The sequence below is a fragment of the Equus asinus genome, chromosome 11 (genome assembly GCF_041296235.1).
Source record: "Equus asinus isolate D_3611 breed Donkey chromosome 11, EquAss-T2T_v2, whole genome shotgun sequence".
Taxonomy (NCBI): Eukaryota; Metazoa; Chordata; class Mammalia; order Perissodactyla; family Equidae; genus Equus; species Equus asinus.
Genome location: NC_091800.1, coordinates 22,592,863 through 22,606,209, shown reverse-complemented (window position 1 = coordinate 22,606,209; position 13,347 = coordinate 22,592,863). Strand labels below are relative to the sequence as shown.

General features: G+C 40.3%; 1 protein-coding gene across 1 annotated transcript in view; it reads right to left on the bottom strand.

Annotated features, from left to right (window-relative positions):
* The window catches only part of LOC123288837 (mitochondrial ornithine transporter 1-like), a 133,200-nt gene that overhangs the window by 41,802 nt on the left and 78,051 nt on the right, over window positions 1-13,347 (bottom strand). The window lies entirely within an intron of this gene.

Sequence of the window (13,347 nt, the reverse complement as noted above, 5' to 3'; positions counted from 1 at the left end):
CTGACTTTGTGCTCCTGGACCAAATTGGCAGCAGGGACCCCAGGGGGTGCCATTCTGAAACTGGTGTGTGTATGTTTCTAAAGATAACTTTATCATGTTACTCAGAATGTGCTTAAATTAATCTCGGGTATATGGGAAGCAGCCAGCCCGGTGATCTAGTGGTTAAGATTCAGCGCTCTCGCCCTGCAGTCTGGGGTTCGTTTCCAGGTCAGGGAACCACGCCACTTGTCTGTCAGTTGTCATACTGTGGCAGCTGCATGTTGCTGGGATGCTGAAAGCTATGCCGCCGGTTTTCAAACACCAGCAGGGTCACCCATGGTGGACAGGTTTCAGCAGAGCTTCCAGACTAAGACAGACTAGGAAAAAGGACCTGGCCAGCCGCTTCTGAAAAAAGTTGATTGTGAAAGCCCTGTGAAGGGCAGTGGAGCATTGTCAAATACAGAGCTGGAAGGTGAAAGGATGGAGCCAATAAAGACTGGGTAGGCTCACTAGGAGTCAGAGTCGACTCCACAGCACACTCAGAAAAAAATGTGGAAAGTAGGTAGACTGGATTATGATTTTACAGCTTAAGCTTTTTTAATTGGAAGAAAGAGGTAAAGAGGGAAATAGAGAAAAGAAGTCTTTTAGAAATTTAGAACCACTTTTGTTTTCTGATTCAACCTCCCAACCACATTATACAGATGAAGAATTTGAGGCTCAGGGAGGGGAATTAGCCCTGTAGGGTTGGATGGACGTGCACTCATATTTTTATCCTAAATGCCTACCTCTTTGCACTCTGCTATCACAGCCTTCGCAAGTCTTCTCTAACAGCAGAAACTTCAGGAGAAAACAGGCCGTTTTCGCAATAAGAGGGCTTAGAGAGATGCCTTTACTAGATTTTCCCAAAGGAAGGAAGTTTTCTGCTGCTTGATGTTAGGACTGGTCCTCCAGCTTGCTTTGTTTGGAAGTCAGGCCTAAACAAAAGAACCCGAAGGTGGGGCTCCTCCGTTGGAAGTCTGTCACCAGTACCAAGTGGGCACGCTGCAATCTGTGTGCTTCCTTTCAGCCCTTGAACCTCACGCCTTATCTGCCTGCACTGGAGTAGCTGCACTTTTCTTCTTGTTCACCATGACCCCTCTAGCGACCACACCCGCCCTGCCTTTCAGACTGTTTTCCTTCTTCCTTTTGGAGTTTATCAGGGTGTCAGCCTGCTGGCGAGGTTTCAGGGATCAGTGGAGAAAGTGGAATTAGACGGGAAAAAGTCACAAATGCAAATACTATAGCTGTAAAAGTTTCTCTTCTGTTCTTTGCATTACCACTTCATTTGTGGCCATTTTTATTGAAAATTAAAATATACTTCCTTCTGGAAATGCTGTAATAATAATATCTACCTTTCAGGAACAGAAGAAATAGATTATTCAGAGGGATCTGACAGCTGGTATGTGCTGATGCAAAAAAGAGGAAACCAGACTTTTTAATCTCCATTTTCTTTGTTTATCATACTAGAAAGCTTTGTTCTCTTTCCAAGTTCACAGGCTTGTGTCCCAACCTTTGAGGACAGAGGGTACATGCTCACTTGTTCCAGATTTCACAGTGAATTTTCCTACAGTGTCAGAATGAGACCAAAACAGCCACAGGAAAGGTGAAAATTAGAGAAAAACACTGTGAGCAGAAAGATCTTCTGTTAAGATCTATTCTTCGCCAGGATATCATGCATCTAAATTAATATCACAGTGAACTAATACCAGCTAATAGCATGTTCACCATCCACCTCCCCAGTTTTCTGTGGCCCTAACAAGAGTCAATCTCTACGTTTCATACTTAGAAGATAACTTGGCCTCTGCCTCTGAGAAAGAGAAAACTAGGTGCCTCAGCATTGTCTTTGGTGGATAAGTGGTAAACATTAGAAATAATCTCGTATTCTTCACCATTGTGTCCCTAGGTCCTAGCCCCAGTGGCTGCCATTAACTAGAAGCTCAATAAAGATTTGTGGAATAAATGACTAGCTATTCAAAAGCCCTCAAAACTACCTTTGCAGTTGAACTAGAACAATCCTCATACTTTAAATCTTAAACCATTATGAATGTGATGTGTTCCTATGAGATATTGTAGGGTTTTGATTTCTAGAAGTCTCCAGAAACAAAGAGATCTTCATCTTTTGCTGATATCACCCTGGCTGAAGGTGAAAGTGTCTCTAGAGTCTATTGCAGTGTCTGTACATGGCAGTCACTTAACAATTATTAAATGTATATGAGAGAGTGGCTTCCAAGTGGATGGGGTGCCCTGCCTTCCTAACAAGTCTCTTCCATCCATGCCACTGCTCTGGAGTCTGCACCACCTCTTTGGGGCAATTGCTCCCCAATTGTGACTTCTAAAGTAGATTTGCTAGAGCTGAGAGCATTCAGTGTGCCAAGCCCTTGCCACCATTACCCAAATGATAATCCAGCCTTTCCTACCAATTTTCTCTCCTCGAGTTCTGGTCCACTCCAACCTGACCCACCCAATATAAAATTGCTGTTTTATGACTTTGATGATTTCTCATTGTATTCTAGGTATGCAACTTGTAAAATGATGTTGCACAGTTTTTAGTCTGGGCAGTTTCTGAGTCATTTTTATGCACAAGTGACAGCATATTTAAAACTCATAGTATTATGTAATTCTTTTTTTTCCAGGTCATACCAGCTGAGTCATGGTTTGGACAAAAAGAAGTAGTTTAGCATAGTCAAAAGAATACAAGTTTAATCCTGGCCCTTCCCTTTCTAGCTACGTGATCTTAGGCAAGTCACTTAATCACATAAGCCTCTGTTTTCCATGTGTAAAATGGGAAGAATACCTACCCTTGCTACTGGCTCATGTTGGGGATTTGAGCATACATATTTATTTCCTATCCCTTCTAAGACTCACTTATGCTTACAGTAATGGGATATAAAAGGTACATACCAAAAAGGGTTTAGAGAACAAGAGGATAAGTGATTTCAATGAATTTCTGGAAGACAGAGTATATGGAAGAGCACTGAGTAGAAGAAGCTATAGCTCAGGATATGCTTGAAGAGTCTTGCAGGAGATGAGGGTGCCTCCCTATGTGGTAGAACCTTGCAGAGGTTGGGGACTCAGAGAAGTTCCTGGATGAAGGGGAGACAGAAGACAGTGAAGGTCTGTGTATGAAATGGTCGTCCTCCACACCACTCCTCAACTCTGGTGCCAAGAACCCCTGCAACTAGGTAGTTTGACCACAGAAAAGAGCAAAACCAACCAGCCAACCAAAAAATGACCAACAGGGACTTTTTAAAAGACACTGAAGGATCTTTCTGAGAACACTTGGGCATCTAGAGTCATCACTGGTACCCCAGCACGAAGCCATCTACATTCCGGCATTTGAGGGGCCACAGCACAACAAACAGATCTCTGGCTGTTTACCCTAAATTGAAGCCCGCCGGTCAGCAAGTTCCACTCCTGTGCTTAGAGTGTCTAGTCAGTCTTTCTCCTGTCTCATTCTTAAGAATAGCCAGACAACTGAGAATGCCCAAATATTTGAGAAAAGCCTACAGTATGATGAAGAAAGCTAAACAGAGAAAAACTGACCCCAGAAGAAACGTAGAATTCAGGGAATATAAGAAGGGTCAAATAAAAACCCTACAAAACTAATTCTTTATTACTAAAGAGAGAGTAAATATCTGTCAAAGTTAAATTCCATCTGATTTCACGCTCTGCTGTGCAGTGGAAACCAAAATCACCTAATCTTCTACCCAGTAGGGCTACGATGATGATCCGCAGTGAGAAACATTTCACACTCGTCATTTATTTTATTTTTTGCTCGTCATTCCTAAATTAATAAGGGCCACCGCCATTCAGCAGCTTAATCAACAGAGCTCCATCATTCTGTCAGCTCCTTAAGAAGCAGGAAGCAGAAGGAAGAAAGCTGGGGAGGGGGGATTAGATAGCAGACATGGAAGGAGGTGCGATAGGGCTTGAGAGAGGGAAAGGTGTGGAAAAATAATGTGAGATCTCACATAGAATCTAACGCAGAGGCAGCCATGTAATTATAAAGCCAGCTTTTATTTCACTTGACAACATAAGAAAAGAGGTGAAGAGAAGCTTTTAAATGAAACATGACATTCCCTTATTAAAGTCTGATTTAGATTTTAAATGGCTTAGCACTTTGCATCGACTTCCACACTCTGGGCTATCCAAGGAGTAGATGTTTCATGGAAACAAAAATGCCAATTTTTTTGACAAGTATATGCATGTTTCTAAACAAACAATTTCTTTATCAACATTTTTATGTTGATAAAAGATCTTTATGTTATCCAAAAAATAGCTGTCCACCTCTTGGTAAGCATAGATGTATTCTAGCTTACAGGGAAAATGTGTGGTATGCCTTTTGTTTAAAAATAACATGATGCATAATGTGTGTGATGTATTAAGAATTTATTGCCCGTTTCTGCTTCAATTCCTCTCTACCGGGGGTAACCCACAGAAACTGCACGTCCTTAAAGCAGTGCTCTGTGGCCCACATTAAATTGGAGCACTGCATGCTGGGACCTGCAGACCCCACACAGGAGGGCAGCCGGAGAGCAGTTCCTGTGCGATGAGCAGTCTAACAAGTTTCAGGTTTTATTTTCCATCTCACAGGAAAAGATGAACATCCCCGCTTCTTTTCTCCTCCCCACACCCACTTTAACATCCCTCCTGCCCCACCTCCTTCCTTCCCTCCCTTCTTCCTCTCTTCGTTCCCTTCCTCCCTCTCTCCTTTCTTCCTCCTTCCCTTCCTGCCTTCCTTCCCTCCTTCCCCTTCCTCCCTCCTTCTTTCCCTTCCTTCCTTTTCTTTCTGTCCCTTCATCCTTTCCTTCTCTTCCCTTTCCCTTCCCTTTCTTTCTTTTTAACAGTTTTATGGAGGTATAATTGACATATAGTAAGCTGATCTTAAAGTGTACAATTTGATACATTTTGATGTATATATAACAGTAGAAACATCACCATAATGAAGAAAATAAATATATCCATCACCCCATCAAGTTTCCTCACGATCCTCTGTAATTCCTCTCTGCCCCCATTCCATACTCCTCCATTCTAGGCAACCACTAATGTGTTCTTTCATTATATATTAGTTTGAATTTTTGAGAATTCTATATAAGTGGAATCATACAGTATTCACTATTTTTTTTGGTCTAGCTTCTTTCACTCAGCATAACTATTTTGAGATTCATCCATGTCACATGTATCATAAATTCTTTTTATGAAATCCTTTTTATTGCTGAATAATATTCCAGCATATGGATACACCACAATTTCTTTATCCACTCTTGTAGTGATGAACATCTGGATTGTTGCCAGTTTGGGGCTATTATATATACAGCTGCTATTAACAATCATACACAAGTCCTTGTATGAATATCTGCATTCATTTCTCTTTGGCAAATACCTAGAAGTGGAATGGCTGGGTAACATAGTATGAATGGTAATATGGTATGTGTATGTTTAACTTTTTAAAGAAGCTGCCAAGTTGTTTTCCAAAGCGGTTGTACCATTTTCCATCGCCATCAGCAGTATGTAACAGTTCCAGCTCATTCACATCCTCACTGGCACTTTAGTATGGTTAGTCTTTTTAACTTTAATCATTATAACAGGTGCTGAATAGTGTCTCGTTATGATTTTAATTTGCATTTCCATAATGACAAATGACATTGAATATCTTTTCATGTGGTTATTTGCATCCACATATCTTCTTTGTTCAAACATTTTGCCCTTTTGTGGGGGGGAGGAAGACTGTCCCTAAGCTAACAGCTGTGCCAATCTTCCTCTATTTTTCATATGTGGGATGCTGCCACAGCATGGCTTGATGAGCAGTGTGCAGGTCTGCACCTGGGATCTGAACCCATGAACTCCAGGCAGCTAAAGCAGAGTGTGTGAACTTCACCACTAAGTCAGCAGGCCAGCCCCTCATTTTGCCCATTTTTAATTGCATTGTTTGTTTTCTTATTATCAAGTTTCTTATTATCAAGTTTCTTATTATCTTATTATCAAGTCTTATTATCTTATTTTCTTATTATCAAGTTTGGTGCATTTTTATGTATTTTGGCTACAAGTCCTCTACCAGATAGGTGATTTGTAAATATTTTCTCCTAGTGTTTTTCAAAGAACAGACATTCTTAATTTTATCCAAGGCAGATTTGATCATTCTTTCTTTTATGGTTCATGCTTTTGATATTGTATCTAAGAAATCTTAGCCTAACATGAGGTCACAAATATTTCTCCCTACATTTTCTCCTAGAGGTTTTAAAGTTTTAAGTTTTACATTTAGGAATATGATATGTTTGGGGTTAATTTTGAATATGTTGTGAGGTATGAGCTGAAGTTCTTCTTTGCATACGTAGATTTATGATTTGATTATTTTTTATTTCACTATTCTATATTTCATTATTTAAATTTTTTTTTTTGAGGAAGATTAGCCCTGAGCTAACATCTGCCACAAATCCTCCTCTTTTTGCTGAGGAAGACTGGCCCTGAGCTAGCATTCGTGTCTGTCTTCCTCTATTTTATATGTAGAATGCCTGCCACAGGATGGCTTGACAAGCGGTGTGTAGGTCCACACCCAGGATTGGAACCCGCGAACCCTGGGCTGCCAAAGAGAAATGTACAAACTTAACCGCTGAGCCACTGTGCTGGCCCCTAAAATCTTTTATTTTTGACAGTTTTAAAGCGTCCTTCTGTTCCAATGTTATCAATGCTTTTTCTTTAGGAATGCCAAGATGATCAATACAGAAGGATAAATAGTATAAACCAGACAATACTAAATGAACAGCTGACAGGTTCTAAGAAGTAGACTAGGCTCTGAGAGAGGAACTCACTATGCTCAGAGAGAATCCTGACAGAAGGCTGAATCCCACTCAATCTCCCATCTGCTGGCAGTTATTGATTGGTCTGCAGATGGTGACAATGCAGGGCAATACAGCATTGTTCTGGAGTCCTATGTAGTCAGCCCTCCTTTCCGCAGGTTCCGCATTTGCGGATTCAACCAACCTTGGATCTAAGGGCATTTGCAGATTCAACTAACCACGGATCTAAGGGCCTACGAGGGATATGCCCGCACTGAACACGCACACGCTTTTTTCCCCTGTCATTATTCCCTAAACAACACAGTATAACAACTATTTATGTAGCATTTACCTTGTATTACGCATTGTAAGTAATCTAGAGATTTAAAGTATACAAGAGGATATGCCTAGGTTATATGCAAACACTATGTCATTTTATACAAAGGACTTGAGCATCCACTAATTTCGATATCTGCAGGGGTCCTGGAACCAATCCCCCCCCACCCCCATACAAAGTGATGACTGTACAATCAAGGCCCCTCACTGAAGATTAAAAAACTAATTAAAGATAGCACCACTCATTAAAGGCAGAGTTAAGTCTGGCAAATTATACATTCTGAGCAGCATGGTTTATAAGTAATACTTCTCAAGTTTCCTTTATCTTCATCTTCTTTTTTTCCCAATTATAAAACCCTTTTTCACATGACACTTTTCCAGTTTTCCAGAAAGTGCTACTTTTGCCCTGGAGCAAACTGGGTGGAGCAGTCTGTAGTATCGGCCAGGAATGCTACTTTGTCCTCTCCAAGGAGAGGTCACTAGAAACTGGAAACCCACAAGTAATTGCATCTGCTGCTGCTCCAGGATTTTCACTTTTCAGCATAGGGAGGCAGGAATGGCGGGCGCCCAGGAAACTTGCATTTTTTACATTGGTCTGAAATCACTGGATCTAAAACTTAAATTCTTCAACAAACTCTACATTAATGAGGAGATTAGTACGCATCTTTCTAGAAAAAGAGGAAAAAAAGAAAGAAGGGGGAATAAGGTAACAAGTTAGGAGTCACAGGAACTAATTGAAACTAAGTATTCTTTACAGATATGAAGCTTTGCTTCCTGGGTAGCAAAGTTAAGTACAACAAAAAAAAACAACAAAAAATAGTTGAAGAGAGAAACCACAGTTTGAAATATGCAATTTAAACCTGAAATTAAATTACTGGAACTGGATCCTTGGTTATTATTTTTAAAATATTTCCTCATAAAGTATTTCAAATACATAGAAAGTCTTGGGTTAATACAATGAACATTTCTGTACCCACTTCCCAATTTATCAAATCTTAACATTTTACCAAATTTATTTATTTCTTAAATAATACAGTGTTATACATACAGTCATTCTTGATTAAAAATTTACAAGTAAGAATGAACTGCAAGGCATGAGAAATAGACTTATACTCCCTCCCACCTTCCGCAGGCATTAGTAATCAATCATGGCTTCTTTGTTCCTTACCTCCATCAACTGATTAAAATTGGTTCAAAAAAAATGTAATTATCATCCCTGATAAATGCATAAGAGGAGTAAACAAAAAGATCAACTTAAAAATGGGGGGAAATTGAGCTTTCTAGACCAATTGGCTTGACTTTACTAATACTTGCAGAAATTTTGCTTTATGAGAAATGAATTACCTCAGGCCATATTGTTTTCTTTCTGTGAAAATCCCAAGGTATTGAAAGAAAGGGCAAAGGTTAGGAAGATAATGAAAAACTTTTCTTCTCTGAATTTTAGTAATATTTTGGAATCAATGACCAATTTAAAGTCTAGTTTTCTCTGGATCAAGAGTTATACTGAAAAGGTATTTGCTATGTATTTTTCTGGTGCTCCGTAGCAAGATTTTTGCCTGCAATCAGGTATCTGCTTCATAGAACAAAAACAGGTGCAGAGCTGTCCTTGGGAAATGCTTCTTGATAGTAACAATGACATAGGGTTCCTTCCTGCACCCTCCATTATAACTTCCTGTCATCCACTCAGTATTTTCCAGCATTTTCTGGAGCATCTACCTGTTAGATTTCTCAACCAACCCAGAAAATACCTGTGGGTTCTCTGAAAGTTTCCTTCTCTTGACAAGTGGTTCACAAGACTGTCCTGTGTCCACCTGTTAACCCCTTTTGTTTTCTGGTTCTGAAGTAGGATGAATGATTAAGATGTTTTTTCTAATGGAAGACTCAATAAATATAAAGCTCAAATAAAGTTTCCAATGTTTACCTACAATGTCAACAACTTCCCAATCCTGACCTCTTCTTCATGCTTAATGCTCTGTCTTCATGTTCTATCTTATCTTACTTCATTCTACAGCTCTGTCTGTGTGGCATCTGTTTCCTTGACTGAAAACCAAGCAAGACTTTTCATTTTTTCCTTTCATAGTATGTAAAATATATAAGAAATAAAAACCAATTTCTCTCTGTCATCAGTTACAAAATGTTTGAGCCAATCCTGTTCTCTTTTTTTATTTTACTCTGTGAAGTCGTTTTGGAAAATTTTCATATCTTCAGGCTGCTCTTCAATTCTAAAAACAGTTGGGGCAGCTTGACTGGGCCTGGGATGTTTGGAATTTGGAAGAAGACAAGATAAGAATCCAGGCTTTCTTCCTGCCACGTTTTTTCTAAGGACCATCCCTTGCCCTTGGAAGGTTTGGATGGCTGGCAGGGGTGGGAAAGGCCCACCCAGACATGCCTACATTGTTCTGCCTTTCATTTCTCTGCTCTTGGCTACCGGAGAAACCACATTTATCAAGACTTATGGCCAAGATGTGCTGGGTGTTGCTAGAGAAGAAATATCCTCACCATTTGCTGGCTTTGCCCTCCCTGACCCCACATCTCTTCCTTTGTAAGTTCAAAAGGCATTTTTCGAATAATAGTGAATAAATCAAAAAATTTACTAGCTGGAAATGTTGGTTCTGAGAGTGTTTGTCCTAAGTTCAACCATTTTAGATCATATCAAATAACTTACAGTTGGAAGTAGAAGAGAATGACACATTTTATGGCATTCATGGAATTATGACCTAAAGCAACTCTTTTATTCTAATCATCCAGGTAAAATTTTCTCAGCTCTTATCTCTTATACTCTCAAATTTGTATCATCTTCTACACTCAGTTTTGCTTCTGGGTTATATTTCTGCTCTTCATCTTCCAGAGGGCTTCTTTATTTGAATCTCTCAAAACATTCTCTGAAAGTCTTAAGGGCTAAAACTACCTAAAGATAGAAAGTTCTGAGAATGAACACAAGTATATATGTATATATATACATAAGTATGTTTGTTCTATAGATGCTTAGAAAGCTAGTTCACGAGGAAGTGTGAAAATAAGGAAAGTAAACTATATTTTATTGTGTTCACTCTGTGCCAGGCACTATAGTAGAAGCTTTCATGTTACCATATTTAATCTTCACAATAACTCTATAAAGTAAGTATTATTTCCACTCTACAGGTAGGAAACTGAACTTCAGAGAGAATAAACTTCATTGTCCAATGTCATACACCTTCTAAGCCCAGATTTAAACCCAGGCCTTTATGATTCTGACCTTCATGGTAAGAACATGCATACAACCCTTATTAGTTCACATAATGCTTTTCACCAATTACACTCAGGAAGTATTTATTGAATATGTATTATATGATCCCTACTGCATTAGTATACTGTGGGATAAATAATATATACAATTTAGCGCCTGTCCTCAATAGCTTTAGTATGAATATATTCCATTTTTTCCAAGTAAGAGCCAAGTAATCATAAAAAAATTGGGTAGGGGGAGGCAGAGAGAGAAATACAATCAATATATTAGAAAAGAAAGATCTTGATGGACTGATAGAGACATGGGAAACCCCATGGAAAAGAACTAATTAAACTAAGCCTTAATGAAGCTTGAGATTTTACCTACACTCCACTTGCCCTTGCACCTGCTTTCACAGAATATTCCATGTTAGAGTGGGAGAGCCCTCCAATAGCGACTGTAGCTCAATCCTATCATTACATGGACGAGGACCCTCAACCCTAAAGAATAAGCAACCCAACAAAGTTTACCCAGCTAAAGAGGATCAAACTTGGACTTTGGACTTGTTCTTTGTCCAATTTCATGCTTCTTCCACATGCTATAGTGCCAAAGCATATTAAACTCATTCATTCACCCTTCAAGAAATGCTCAATCCCAAGTGCCTTCTAGAGACTATGATAGATGCTGTGGAAATAACAGAGAACATGCCAGGTGTGGCCCCTGCCCTACAGAGCTTACAGCTGGGTACAGATTCTCATTTCCAGGCCCCCCCACCCCACTGCCCCATGTAGCTAATAATAAAGGCATGGAATACAAAACAAAGAGCTACAGAACACTTGGTTTTCCTTCCTGAAGTTTAAGTGGTAATTAGTTTTCTGCGAATATTAGTCTACTCTCATATACATACTATCTTTTAACTTAGTTCCGTGACTATCATCTATGCTAGAGGAAGACGAGAAAGAGTTGTTTAGATCAGTGGTTCTCACACTTTAGTGTGCATTAGAATCACTTGGAAGCCTCATTAAAACACAGAGTGCTAGACTCTATCCCAGAGTTTGTGATACAGAGGAGGTCAGGGATGAGGCCCAAGGATTTGCATTTCTAACAAGTTTCGAGGTGATGCTGATGCTGATGTGGGGACCACACTTTGAGAACCACTGATTTAGATCACCCCCAGAATGATCAGCCTCCCACACAGGAAACTTAGGACAGATGGAGGCTCATATCATCTCCTACCTGTGGTGATGAGGACTATTATTCTGACTTTACACAGGAGAAAGCTGAAGCAAGTGGAAAATCAATGGCTAGTCCAGGAACAGCAATGTCTCCTGACTAATAATGAAAGCGAGAGGTCAGATTTCTCCAGGCAAAACTGAAAGGCTGTTACAGAGACTAATACTTAGATCCTTATGGAATATTCAAGAATGCTCCCCTCTTTCCAACTCTGAGAACCAGTCAAAAAAACTGATGAGCCCACTCTTTCCAACATGCTTCTTGAAATCCAACAAGCAGTCTCTGTAATCCCTGCTCCTGGTCATTACCCTCACCTCAATGAGAAGCTGAGTGATTAGAGAAGAATGTTTTAGACTGAGGGTCAGGAGACCCACATTCTGACCCAGTCTTAGGCACTGATTATTGAAACCGGCTGAATTAAAGTAACTGGGTTCACTCCCTTCATCTGTGAACTGAATGACTGGAAAGATGACTTCTAAAGTCCCAGCAAGCTCCAGGATTTTACAATTCCCTCTTATTTCCCTGGTTATAAATGGACTAAAACATAGACTAAAAGGAAGAGTGGAGCCACAGTGACAAAGCACAGACAAGAGCCTTATCCTCACTCTGCACCTGTGGCTCAGCAGAGCAATGACTAACGTCTGTTCTTTGAAGTCTGATCAGTCTACTCAGTGTTCACGCTGATAAAGGAAAAGTGGTCTGGCATCAATGCTGGTCCCCTGGCACCACGTTGTATCTGCTCTGAAAAGCAGGTTACCAACGGGGACCACAATAGTCTAAGCAGGAACACCGTGCTATACATGAAAACAAAACTTACCAAAGACATGTGAGCCACAAATCTCGCCGGAGTAGCTCATTATTATTCTGCTGAGATTAACAGAGTGCCAAGGGATGGGAGGAGGGAAAGGCACACCCCGCCAACTCAGCAGAGCTCCAAAACCAGGGGCAGGCACGGAGCAGCAGGGCCTCGACTTAAATGTAAATGCATTTCTGCTCTTACGCAGAAAAGAAAGAATTCAATAACCCCAAAGCTGAAGAAGCTAACCAAGGACACAACTGACAGATGTAAAATTTTTCATTCCAGCCAGCCAAACATCAAAAGAAAAATAGCGAAGTAAGTGCTAAAGCATAAGGACTCCTAGCCCCCAAGAAATGCCACGTGTTAGAAACAAGCTCAAAGAAGGTGTAAGATGAACATGTGAGCTTTCCAGACATTTGCAGGAATAGATCAGATCAATAAATAACTACCAAAGCAGTCGAAGGCACTTCTTTGAGGGCCGTCTGAGCCACTGCTGCTCAACTTCATTTGATCCTGATGAGACCCGAATCCCCTTTAAATGGAGTGGTTGCCCCTCTAACAGGTCTGCCCACTTCACCTGCAAAGAATCTTATTCTACTTCACACCTTATGGTTTTTCTGACAAAATACTGTCCCTGCCTGTTAGCTCCACGCACAAAGCCATCTAAACCAGGAATGTGCCCTGTCGCCCTCAAGAAGTGATGCGCCTTGAAGTCTGCAGCCACTTCAGGCTTTGCCCACTTTTCCATGGAGGGTCCAGGATTTTTTCAGAGGGCAAAATGAATCCTGAAGCACACAAAGCTATAAATCAGCATCAGGAAACAAGGTTGTGCATTTTACAGCATATGATCCAAACACTTGCTGTGCCAAATTGGCCTTTCGTCACTTGAATTGACACAAAATGTGCCTGGGCTGACACTTTATTTTTACCTTTCGCCCTTATTGCGAGATAAAGTCCGTCGCCATATCCTTTCTGGGGAT